Source organism: Solanum stenotomum, unplaced genomic scaffold (assembly GCF_019186545.1).
Source record: "Solanum stenotomum isolate F172 unplaced genomic scaffold, ASM1918654v1 scaffold10015, whole genome shotgun sequence".
NCBI lineage: Eukaryota > Viridiplantae > Streptophyta > Magnoliopsida > Solanales > Solanaceae > Solanum > Solanum stenotomum.
Window position 1 is genome coordinate 1 of NW_026020857.1, and position 13,345 is coordinate 13,345.

Here is a 13,345-nt window from a genome sequence, read left to right on the forward strand (position 1 = left end):
ATATGCCCTTATGGGCGTTAGTTGGTCTGTTGAACATATCCAACTCATTTTTCATTTCTTTAAATGTACATGGAATTGCCATGTCATTTTGACTTTACCACATGACATTTATATGAAAATGGAAAAGGATCAATTATGCCCCTAAAAAATTCGAACTCATAAACATTTAATCCGACCCATAAATCAACCCCCTTTTAAATAAACTACCCGATCCGGTTTCAACAATTTTGTTCAAATTTTTATTATTTTCGGTAAGGCTCGAAAATGAGTAATTGATTAATAAAAAATAGGAAAAATATGAAAAATATATATAAAATTAACTTAAAAAATTCGCAAATAAATATTGTAACCTTAAATTCAATAAATTCAACAAATTTTTTAAAAAAAAAAATTTGGTAAATCCCGAAAATGAGTAATTGATTAATAAAAAATATGAAAAAAAATATAAAATTAACGCTCAAAAATCACAAATAAATATAGTAACCTTAGATTCAAAAATTTCATCAATTTTTTTTTATTTTTTTTTCGGCAGATCCCAAAAATGAGTAATTTACTAATAAAAAATAGAAAAAATATGAAAAAAAAAATAAAAAATTTACGCCAAAAATTCACAAATAAATAGAGTAACCTTAAATTCAACAATGTCAAAAAAAAATTATTTTTATTTTTTCGGTAAATCCCGAAAATAAATAGAGTAACCTTAAATTAAAAAATATTGTTGAAATTTTTGAATCTAAGGTTACTATATTTATTTGTGAATTTTTGGCATTACTTTTATATTTTTTTTCATATTTTTCATATTTTTTATTAATCAATTACTCATTCGGGATTTACCAGAAAAAAAAAACAATTTAAAAATTGTTGAATTGTTGAATTTAAGGTTAAAATATTTATTTGTGAATTTTTGGTGTTAATTTTATATTTTTCCTATTTTTTATTAATCAATTACTCATTTTCGGGATTTATCGAAAAAATAAAAATTTAAACAAAATTGTTGAAAACGGATCGAGTAGTTTATTTAAAAGGGGGGTTGATTTATGGGTCAGATTAGTGTTTATGGGTTCGAATTTTTTAGGGGCATAATTGATCTCTTTCCATTTTCATATAAATATCATGTGGTAAAGTCAAAATGACATGACAATTTCATGTGGCATTTAAAGAAATGGAAAATGAGTTGCATATGTCCAGCAGACCAACTAACGCCCATAAGGGCATATCTAGAAGAAAAGTTGGACGGCGAGGGCACAAATGAGCCAAACTTTAAACGGAGGGTATATCTAGACTTTTTCGAATAGTTTAGGGGCATAATTTGACCATTTACCCTAAAAAGATAAAGGGGGGGAAGAGTCAAAAATACCCCTCAACTTTGATTTATTAGTTGATTATGCCCTTATCGTTAAAATGAAGCTATTATTATCCTTACCGTTAATAAACTTATCGTTCATGCCCCTCTGTGGACGAAAATCCCCAAATCAATCAAAATTGACCCTATTTCTTAAAAATGACCCATTCCAATTTAAAATCCATGCCCGATCCATCTATCTATCTAGGGCTGGGCATAATATGGCTAAAACCCAAAAAACTGACCAAACTGATTTTTTTTTAAAATTTTGGTTTCGATTTTTCGATTATTTCGGTCGATTTTCAATATTTCTGTTTTTTGATTATTTCGGTTTCAAATTTCAATATTTCAGTTTTTCAATTATTTCGGTCGGTTTCGATTTCAAATTTAAATATTTTAGTTTTTTGGTTTTTAGCTATATATATATATATATATTCTTTACACCCCTTAATTAAATTACTTCAGCGGTTTAGCCCATGCCCAACCGGCCCATAGCCCACAACCCATATCCAAATTCCAATCAGAAATCCCTGAACTGATAATTTGAAATCCCTAACACAATAACTCGAACTCCCATCTCTCAACTCTTGTCAGTCGTCTCAGATACACCGTAGCTCGTTTCTCAATTCTCATCTCTCATCTCTCAGCTCGTTGTCCGTCGTCTCTTAAGTCTCAGGCTAGCCGCTGCTCACTGCTCAGTCCTTACTGACTACTGAGTGCTCGCAGCCCGCAACTGCTCAGTGCTCGGCTATTCGCGACTCGCGCCTCGAAGGTCAGTGCCTATCGCCTCCATTCCTTCGTTTGTGGGGATTGCGCTTCTATGTTTGTTTTCACATTCCTCGCAGGTTCATCAATTAACATATCCTTATTTAGGTTTGTCCTTGAGTTCTATTTTCTCGCATGCACATTAATGTTTTGTTATTTTCTTGGTTGCTATCTGTTGGAACTTGGGAGCTATTGCATTGGAGGTTGCAACAATGTTTTGTTGGTTTTCTAAATGTTTTGGTTGCTGCAAATTGCTATGCTGCCTACTTGCAGTTGGACTTTTGTTTGTAACTAACTCTATTTTAGGGCTGTGCACAAGTTTGTTGAATTTCTAGTGTTGTTGTCTTGACTATTGATAGTCTTTTTATTCTTATACTCGACTAGTTTTTAATGTTGCTGCTTGTTGGACTGCTTGGACAAGAATTATCAGTTTTGCTTGGTTATTTTAGTCAATGATATGGTAAGTTGCAAGTTAAATGTTTGTTGAAATTGGTAGGCAAAAACCAAACTGTATGACATAGATTGTTGGAGTCTGGAGAGTATTGTTGAGTGTTGATTGTTATAGAAGTTAATGTTGATTGTTGTATTATTTGAACAACAACACACGGCCACAACCCACAGGCCACTGTTAATTAAATTTGGTTAAATTGAAAATCAAACCAAAATAAACCAAATCAAACCGAATTTATTTTAGTTTGGTTTGGTTTCACATTTTTGTCAAACCGAAAATCAAACCGAATCGACCGAACGCCCAACCCTAATCTTAACCCAAAATAAGTTAACCCATTTTCCAAGCCCATTCTAAAAAAATCATTTGGAGCTACTGTGATGATAATTTTGGAATTGTGTTTCCCCGATTTTGTCGTGATTCTTCATTTGAACTTTATTTTTTCTTTATCAACAATGCAACAATTAAAAAAAAACTATAGGATAATAGAAAAATAAAACAAAACAATCGATCAATAAATTTTATTACAAGAAAATGAAGTTTTGCAGGAGCAATAATTTTATTGATCGGATTCAACATTAACAGGGAAGAGAGGGAGATATGGTGTGATGTGGCTTCGAAGACATTGTCGAGCAGCACCTAAACACATAAAAATCAATCAGATCTGAACACTTTTAGACAAGTACGATGAATCTATTAATGGAGGAAAGAGAAAAGGAAGAGATGCATCGTGATAGATAGTCGGCCATGGCCGTTTCCATAGCTAACCATCATCGCCGAAGCTAGCAACAGACAGTTGGAGAGAATCAATGACATATGTATTTTATCCAAATAATTACAACAAAAAACATAAACTAATAAAAGAAAATTCACAATCCCCACCCACCGTATTGTCTTTCTCAAATACCCTACCTATTTGCAGAAACATCTGCACACCCCGCCCTCCCCTATGATTTTCTTCTCCAAACTCTCCTATTCCTTTTAGCAGAAACATATGTGCACACACCTACACAATATTTCTTTTTTCATCATTTTAGTGTAACTATCTTTATTCACCATTGTTAGAATTTAAGTTTGCAAGGGAATCAGTGAGGTAGGTGTATGTGCTTCCCACAAATATGCTTGATTTTTGCGGTCATGAGATGAGGCAGTGATATGATGTTTCACTTTCTGAGCTAGCTGAAAAAATTAAAAAAGGAAAAATAAAAAAAGTTTGTAGAAATGGAGGCTGAAGGGAAAGGGAAATGGATTAAATGTTTTTGGGTTAGGTTCTTAGAGGGGTCGGGGCATGGGTTTAAATGAGAATGGGTCGTTTTTTAAGAAAACGGGTCAATTTTGGTTGATTTGGGGATTTTCGTCCACAGAGGGGCACATATGATAAGTTTATTAACAGCGAGGGTAAGAGTAACTTCATTTTAGCGGTAAGAGTATAATCAACTAATAAACCAAAGTTTAGAGGTATTTTTGATCCTTTTCCCTAAAAAAAAATTGTGATTAGTATTTTAAAAGATAATTTTTGTAGTATAGGGAAAAAGGGTCATATTTGCCTTTATACTCTTAAAATGGGTTATATTTACCCTTCATTATACTTTTTGATTTTATTAATCCCTTCCATTCAACTTTGGATTCATATTTATTGTTTGAGTTGTTGAGTTTCACATCACCCCTTTTTATTATCCTACATGGCTCCTCATGACACCTATATGAATATAATCTTCTCTAATTTATTAATTATTATACCTCACCCCAAATTAAAGCATGCCGCATCAGCAAAAGTGAAGGATCCAAGAGTTAAAGCCTTGATAGAAAATGTATTGCAGAAGCTTCTGAGCGGCTCCCTGCTAAGAAACTAGCTATTGGTTGACCCCTTTCTAATGAGGATTCTAGAAACGTAGGCTGATCTTTGAGCTTCAATTCATTCTGGTAACTATGTGATCACACTTTTTCTAAATTGTCCATTTACTATTGACTTCTGTGGGATCTTTACAAATATGAGTATTGATCAGTCTGATAGTAGAAGGACCCTTTGCCTGAAGTAGGCAGAGATTTCACGGTGCAGGGCCAAAGGAAGGACCTAAATACAATATTTCTTAAACAGGTTACTGTTTGCTCCTTGTTTCTTTTGTTAAGCTTACGATGCATCTATTAATTAGTTGTATAACATTTCCACTGTGGTATCATGTCATATTAGAAACATTCACTTCCCCTTTGATATTGAAGTTGATACGACGAATGTCATTGTTGGTGAAATGGTTGAAGAGCTGGTCCTGACAGATCAGGATGTTTCAGCAATAGCAAAAATGATTGATTTAGAAATTCGGTCATATATCCTAGATTGATGACTGATGAAGTTGCTTCTTATAAATGTACTTATGTAGTCGGAGATAATGCTCCTCCCTTAACAATAATAATATTGGGGAATAATTAGAGAAGATTATATTCATGTAGGTGCCATGTAGGAGCCAAATAAAAGGAGGTGATGTGGAACTTAACAGCTCAAAGGGTAAACATGAACACAAAGTTGAATGGTAGGGGCAAATATAACCAAAAAGTATGTCGAAGGATAAATATATCCCTTTTCTTAGAGTACAAGGGCAAATATGACCATTTTCCATTTATTATATTGATATAAGAGATATTATAATTTATAGGATGTTTTTGTATTAATTCAAAATAGATAATTTCAATTTTTAAAATATTAAAATGAGTGTGACTATCGGAAAACAAAAGGGTCACATAAATTTGAAAGAAAAGAGTACTTTGGTAAGGTTTTCAGGCGTAGGTTATGCAGACATTATTTAATTTGTACTAAATTTTTATCAAAAAATTATTTTATATAACTCTCCACTTTTATCAATTTTAGATATGTGACCTTCATATAAATGCATGAAGTTTATAGGAATGAAATTCAGTCTTTTTAAATATTCTTATTTTATTTATTTAAATTATAGAAATATAGTAACTTGTTCCTCTTATTGCTAATGTTACTGTATCTTTTTATTTTTATTACCTAATTTTGATTTTATATTCTTGTCTTTGAAACAACTTTTGTTTGAGTTTTAGTTATAAAAATACATTAGACATTTGTCATAAGTAGACTTGTTAAGATTAATTTCAAATCTCAATATCAAAATTGTTCTAATTTAAATTGCAAGCTTATTAGTGGGTGTTTGAATTAACTTATTTTTAGTAATTTTTGACCTTTAAGGTCTTTTTAAATTTTGAAAGTATTTGGATAATATAAAAAGTGTTTTTAAGCGCTTACTTTTAAACTGAAAAGGTATAAAAAAAAAAAGTCAAAAGTTGAGTATTCTCAACTTATGACTTTTAGGGGTCATTTGGTATGATGGATAAGAAGGAATAATCATGGGATAAAATTGTAGTGTCTCCCTTGTTTGGTTACACATGATGAGTTAACTTATCCAAGGATAAATAAATAAATAGTATTTGGATAAGTTATCCCTCCCTCTTGGTGGAATAACAAATTTTTGACCAAAGTAAGCCATTATTTAAATCAATTCACCAAAATAATATGTTTTTTTGAAAATTTACAGAACTGGTATAAACGTATTCCTGAGTAACGTTTTAAGCTATGTTTTATTAAACAAATTTTTGACACCGTGTAAAATAGATGGGCTGACGGCGTTAAATAAAGAAACGTTATTGGTGGTAACGTTTTAAGCATAAAACGTTACTGTCAAATACGTTTTATGATTCGTTATTCGGAGGCACGTTTTATAGCTAAAATGTTACTCACAATAACATTTTCTTTAAAATTCAGACATAGTCTTTTAGTTTTCTTAGTACGTTTCTTGTTAATGTATCAGTTACTTTTTAACTATTCACAGATTTTAGTTGTGTTAGTATCCTTTCAATTAGTTGTTGTAAAGTAACTTCAATCCAAGATACCAACAATGCATGACGTTTATTTTTTCCGTTCTTGTCCCTTTTGAATAAGCTATGTTTGTGAGCATAACCATGTTCTATTGGATTTTTCTTGTGAAAATCAAGTGAACAAAAAAGGATAAAACAAATAAATAACAATGATGATTTTTCTTTCAATTTTCTGCCTAGTGTTCGATAAATTATAGTGATAAATTACCACCTCAAATTAATACCCTAGCGAGAGAAAATTACTCTCGAGTTAGAAAACCAACATTATAAATGTAGAGAATACTAAGAAAAAGGAGAGTAAAGAACCAATAGGCAAATGAATATTTTTAATGACATGTATAATGTTGGTTTTCTAATTCGAGAGTAATTTTTTTTCGCTCGGATATTAATTTGAGGTGGTAATTTATCACTATAATTTATGGAACACTAGGCGAAAAATTGAAAGAAAAATCATCACTATTATTTATTTGTTTTATCCTTTTTTGTTCACTTGTTTTTCATAAGAAAACTTCAATAGAACATGGTTATGCCCACAAACATAGCTTATTCAAAAGGGACAAGAACGGAAAAAATAAATGTCGTGCATTGTTGGTATCTTGGATTGAAGTTACCTTACAACAACTAATTGAAAGGATACTAACACAACAAAAATTTGTGAACAGTTAAAAAGTAACTGATACATTAACAAGAAATGTACTAAGCAAACTAAAAGACTGTCTTAATTTTAAAGAAACGTCACTGTGAGTAACGTTTTAGCTCTAAATCGTGCCTCCGAGTAATGAATCATAAAACGTATTTAAAACGTTACCACCAATAACGTTTCTTTATTTAACGTCGTCAGCCCATATATTTTATGCGTCAGATTTTTAAAAAATAAAATATAGCCTAAAACATTACTTTGGAATACGTTTATATAGTTCTGTAAATTTTCAAAAAAAACATATTATTTTGGTGAATTGATTTAAATAATGGCTTACTTTGGTCAAAAATTCTGGAATAACAATACCATGATAACTTATCCTCGGACAATATAATTAAAATGACAAAAATACCCTTGAATTCTTAAATGCTTTTTTATTATAACTTTTCACACTATTTTTTGGCCAATTTTAGTGCAGTTTTTGTTGTTATACTGCAATTTTTGTCCATATTTTGCTATTTATGTGCAGTTTTTACTATTTTGTTAAATTTAGGATGTTTTGATGCATTTTTGTCAATTTTTTTTTTGTTATTATTTAGAAGCAGTTTTTGGTCTAGTTTTTAGGTTATTTTGTTACCGTTTTTGTCCTTCTATGCATCCTTGGAAGTTCTTCCAATATTGAGCCCTATTATGCGTACACACAAGTTTTCCTTGATTACAATAAGTTTCGGAAATGGTTACAACCCAGCACTAGAGAACTACCCCTAGTCAGTATATGTTTTCTCCCTAACAGTAATAATGACAATATTCAAACATCTAAAATCTATGCCCGAAGGACAAGGCATGAAATGTCACTCCCCAAGCCTGCACTCTGTACGTGATCAGTACTCGAGAATCATTGTTGGCTCCCAAGTGAACCCTCGATCTGGCTGACTATTTAGCGGAAGATTTGACTCAAGCAAACTAAAACTTTTGAAGAGAAAAATATAACTCAATTGTCTCATATACTCATTTAAGCAAAATATAATATTTTAAAAATACTTTAAAGAAAGAATTTCTGAAAACAACTCAATTCTAGCTATTTGTGAAGCCTCTAAATTCAACATGGACGTCGGGACAAGACCCTTGATGCCTCAAAGTAAATACTAAAATGAAAATGGAGCCCTCCGAAATGCAAGGAGGACTCACCAAAACTCTCAAATGGTCAGTGCAAAGTGATCTCAACGAAGCACCGGTAGATGATCATGAACACCTATATCTGCAATGACATTAGTACATTAAATGTAGGAGTATGTAATGTAACTGAATCAAAATGACTGAATGAAATGATTGCAATAGATATAAATATATACTCAACAGAATGTAAAGAAATAAATAAGTGAAATCATTTAAACTTTACAAATACTTACTCATCTCTAAACTCAACATATTAAGTGATAAGATAAAAATATACTTTTAACTCTTTTTGGAAGATTCTCTAACCGAAAATCATCACTATAAGCAGCGTGGTGATACAACATCTCACCCACGCTACCAAAAATGTCATATACCTCTTCAAGATATAAAACATCTCAACTAAGTGGATCAACTAAAGTTCTACTCGAAAACAATAAGGAGTCGTCTAAATAGTACAATCATTTACCCATGTTGGCTACATGGTTTATGAGGAATGTGAGTTGTCTGAACTCATCCCCATATCGGTGCTCAATACTACTCCCAATAAATATATATTCATGCCCAAATGTATAAAACATACTCTTTCTCAATTTGAGGTAATTACTCAAAATATCCTCTTAAAAGAGATAACTACTATGAAATATCTCTAAACTCATTTAGAAATCAAAGTTTCTCTTTTCTCTGTGTAAAAAGTGATACATTTGGTAAAACTAGTTCCCTTATACTCTTACTCACTTCATATTTGAAAACTCTTTCTCAAAACTCATATTTTGCTACTCTCATAAATGAATCTAAAGAAAAAAGATTTGTTTTGAAAAGATTCTCAAATTTAACTCAACAGTAGGGTTCATGATGAAATATAGATATGAACCAATAACATCAAGGATCTAAATACAATGATAAATACGTCAATACTCAAGAATTAAGAACTCATAACTCAACAATATAACTCATCTCAAGAATACTCAAAATTAAGGATAAAACCCTAGATTACTATTTTACTAAATTTAGACATATGAAGGACCTGAGGGAGAACTAGTCCTACACTATGATAGACTTACATACTTGGAAGAACAAGGTTGTTAAAGAAGCCTGAAGAAAAACTTGCTTGGAAACCTTGAACCCTAGCTTTGGTGTTTTCTTGAAGTTCTTGAGAATAGATTTTTTTTTTTAGAATGAGAAGGTTGAAATATTCAGAACTAATTGACTTTGACTTTTGGAAGAAATTAATAGTCATAGGTTGGGGTTTTGGGATGAGGAAAATACATAAACACCCTTCCTTAAAAGTGAAAAGAAGAGAAAACTAAAAGAATTCTAAAGTAACGAGCACAATCGCACAACTAAAGCTTAGTTCGCACGGCACTTCACACAACCTTAATAGTAGCACTAACCTTACCGTGCAACTGTGCGGTGGACATCTACTTCACGCGTCGGTTTGCGCAGACTAGGTTGTGCTTAGAAAAATAGGCATAACTTTTAGCACATAACTTGGATTGACGAACGATCAAAATCAGTTGAAAGAAGACTTATATGGCCGGTATTAAGCCACAAAACTCTTCATATATTAGGAGGTAAAATTGATTGAAGTTTATCCTTGAATGAACTTACACGAAAAACTTAATCGTTAGGAAACCTCTCTACTCAATTTTGTGCTAAAGGTTCATTATGACCTTAACTCACATCCAAAGCACTTCTAATACTTAGAAATGGACCTTAACATATTTAAACAAAAAGTGTATCATCCGACCCAAGTTGATACACTTACGACAATCCATTTGAATTCTAAGAGTAGAATTGTGAGTTGTTACATTAAATCTCCGAGTACTTACAAAATAGGATGCCATAAAAATAGATTTACTGTCGAGTTGAAGGAAAACTTAACCTACGTGGGCGCTAAGCATCCGTTGATGAATCTTGTCCCAAGATACGACTCTGCAGAATCACCCCTTGGTAAACAACATAGAAAATTTGTAGACTTCCTCCTTCCTAGTGCGAAAATTCTCCCTCCTCTATTGCTCCCTTGTCCAAGGTGCTTATGGAGGGTTTTTGGATCAGCCCTCATCTATTTTCTCCTTCAAAACATGGGAGGAAAATAAGAGACGATGCATTAATTAGGTTGCTAATTTTTGACACCTCGTTATAGAGGGACTCACACCGCTATAGTGCATCGCCATAGCGAGGGACCTTCCGCTATAGCGAGATTATGTCAGCCCAACTCAAAATAATTTAAGCCAAAATGTGTTGTGCCTTTTCTCGTTATTTTTATGTAAGTACTTTATATATATATATATATATATATATATATATTATTTTCACGGCATGTGCTTTGCACGTGTGTATCATGTCACATAGTAAACGATGTTGTAAAATATAATTAATATTACTAAATTAAAGTTTTTTTGTAAATAATTATAATTCAAAGAATATTGGACGAATGTTTTTAAATGATTAATACAGATTTTCATAAATTTAATTGTTATTTGAGACAAAAATAACCAGATATCATTGAAACATTTCAAAATGCATTCAAAAAATTTAAATATGGGGAGAAAGTGATATTTCTTAAGTAGTATTGTTCTTCACTTTACTCAATTTGGTAAACAAACTTAACCAACAAAACAAAAAAATAATATCAAGATAAAAAAATAGTCAGCAATAACTTTTCCTCTTGAGGTTATGACTATAAATGATGAACACCATTTAAGTACAATTATTCTCTTAGATATTAATACTTGAAATTTAACATGTGCATGACACTAAGAACGATTGTCAAATGTATTTTAATATTCTATCTTTAAACGTGATATATCTTTTACAAAATATTATTATTCAATTAATATTTGAGTAAGGCTATGATATAGAAGTAATTTTACAACAAAAAAGTGTACTTATATAGTGAATGTCAATACTTTTATAAGTAGAATGTTATAGAAAAAAATATATTATGTCAATAATTAGTTCTAAGGAAAATTATCCTTTATTTTGCCGAATACATAGCATATAGCACTACTAAAAAAACTGTGAATAGCGACCTAAAAATACCGACCTCCGGAGGTCGGTTTTCCTTGAAATACCGACCTAAAACCGACATCCCAGCTTAGGTCGGAAAAAGCTTGGTCGCTATTCAATACCGACCTCTGGAGGTCGGTATTTACTGACCTCTCGAGGTCGGTTTTTATTTTATGTCGGAATATTCATTTTTTTAAATTCCGACCTCTGGAGGTCGGTATTTTTATTTTTGTAATGTTGAAATTCCGACCTCCGGAGATCGGTATTTTTATTTTTGTATTTTTGAAATTCCGACGTCCGGAGGTCGGTATTTTTATTTTTGTATTTTTGAAATTCCGACCTCCNTTGAATTTTTTTATATAACTTGTAAATTTTTAAGTTGTTATATTAATTTTTTGTTTCAATTTACGTGATATTATGAACCTTGAGAAATTATCCAATTTTTTGTATGATTAAAAAATATTTCAAGTTAGTAGTACTTTTTTACATAATTTTAAAAATAATATATTGTACTTTCGTTGTTCCAATTCATGTGGCATATATAGAATTTTAAAACTAATCACTTTTCTATACGTCTTTTACATTTATTAAGTTGTAAATTATTATAATTGTACCTTTTTAATGTAATTTTCAAATAATATATTTGTTACTTTTCATGTTCTTATTTATGCGGCATTGATAAAAGATTTTAGAGTTGGTTGATTTTTTTTATATCTATTTTATTTTTTTTACAATTGTTAACTATTGTGATTTATAATACTTTTTTCGTCATTTTCAAACAGTATATATATATTTATCATCTAACTCATTTTATGTGGTATCAATAAGATTTTGAGAGTCAATAAAAAACTTTTATATAACTTTTTGATATTTAAATTGTTAATTATTATAATTTATAGCATTATTTATGTAATTTTCTCAAAAAAAGACATAATTTTTCAATATGCGATATTTTTTCTTGTAAACGCATATTTTTCTGTCTCTGATATATTATGTAGAAAAAATGTAGTAACAAATAATTGGTATTGTAAAGTGGGACCCACATTATTAACTATTAACACATAAAGGGAAAAGGCAGAAAAGAATGGCCCACTTGCTTGGAAAATTGGGCCAATTTTGCGGCAGAGAAAGAAAAATGATAGGACTTTTATGTCCTATATTAAGGAAGTGTAATTATAAAACAGCCAAGTACAACATATTTCAAGCATAGTATTTAAAGGAAAATTACGGGAGTACCCTTGGTCGTCCAAGGGCCCGTGCTAATACGGGCCCAATATCTATTATTTTTTCATCTCACTTTATGTGACATAGATAAAATTTAAATAGTCAATTAAATTTTAATATGATTTAAAAATGTTTTCAATTATTAATTATTGTAAATTATAATACTTTTTACGTAATTTTTAAATAGCCTCCACGTATGCTCTAAAATGAGTAAATTTTAAAACGTCATGTCAATAAGAAGTTGGATTACAAGTATATACTAGAAGATGACATTGAACCAAGCTTTACATAGTTATGTAAACTTATTTTACATAATAACAAAATGTGATGCTCGTACAGAAGGTTAATTGAGATGTAGCTTCTTGTTTTGATCTTTAATCATATGATTGAGAATTGTTACACAAATAGAGAAGGTGAAGAATTAATACTCATAAAAAGTAGAAAAGATAAAGAAAAAGAATCAAATCACAGTTGCACATACATGGTGGAAGTGAGTATACAATTACTTCAATAATAACACTGTGTATTGAAGAGTGTATTACTAATACCATCTATTTCTATGGATTAGTAATGCAATGGGTACTAATGCATGCATTAACATTATTAAAGACACAATTGCCCTCAAAAACTTTTTTTACCATTATATTTGTAGAGGGTATTTTTCTAAACAAATATTTTTTCTAAAAAAAATCTTATTATAACTAATACAAGCATTATTAATACACTATATTTTGCATTATTCCTATATATGCTACCAAACAACCCCTTAAAAGTACTAAACAAAAGGCTGATAGCTCCATAGCACTTGTTTCGACGTCACCAAAACAGAAGAGAGAGAAATTAACAC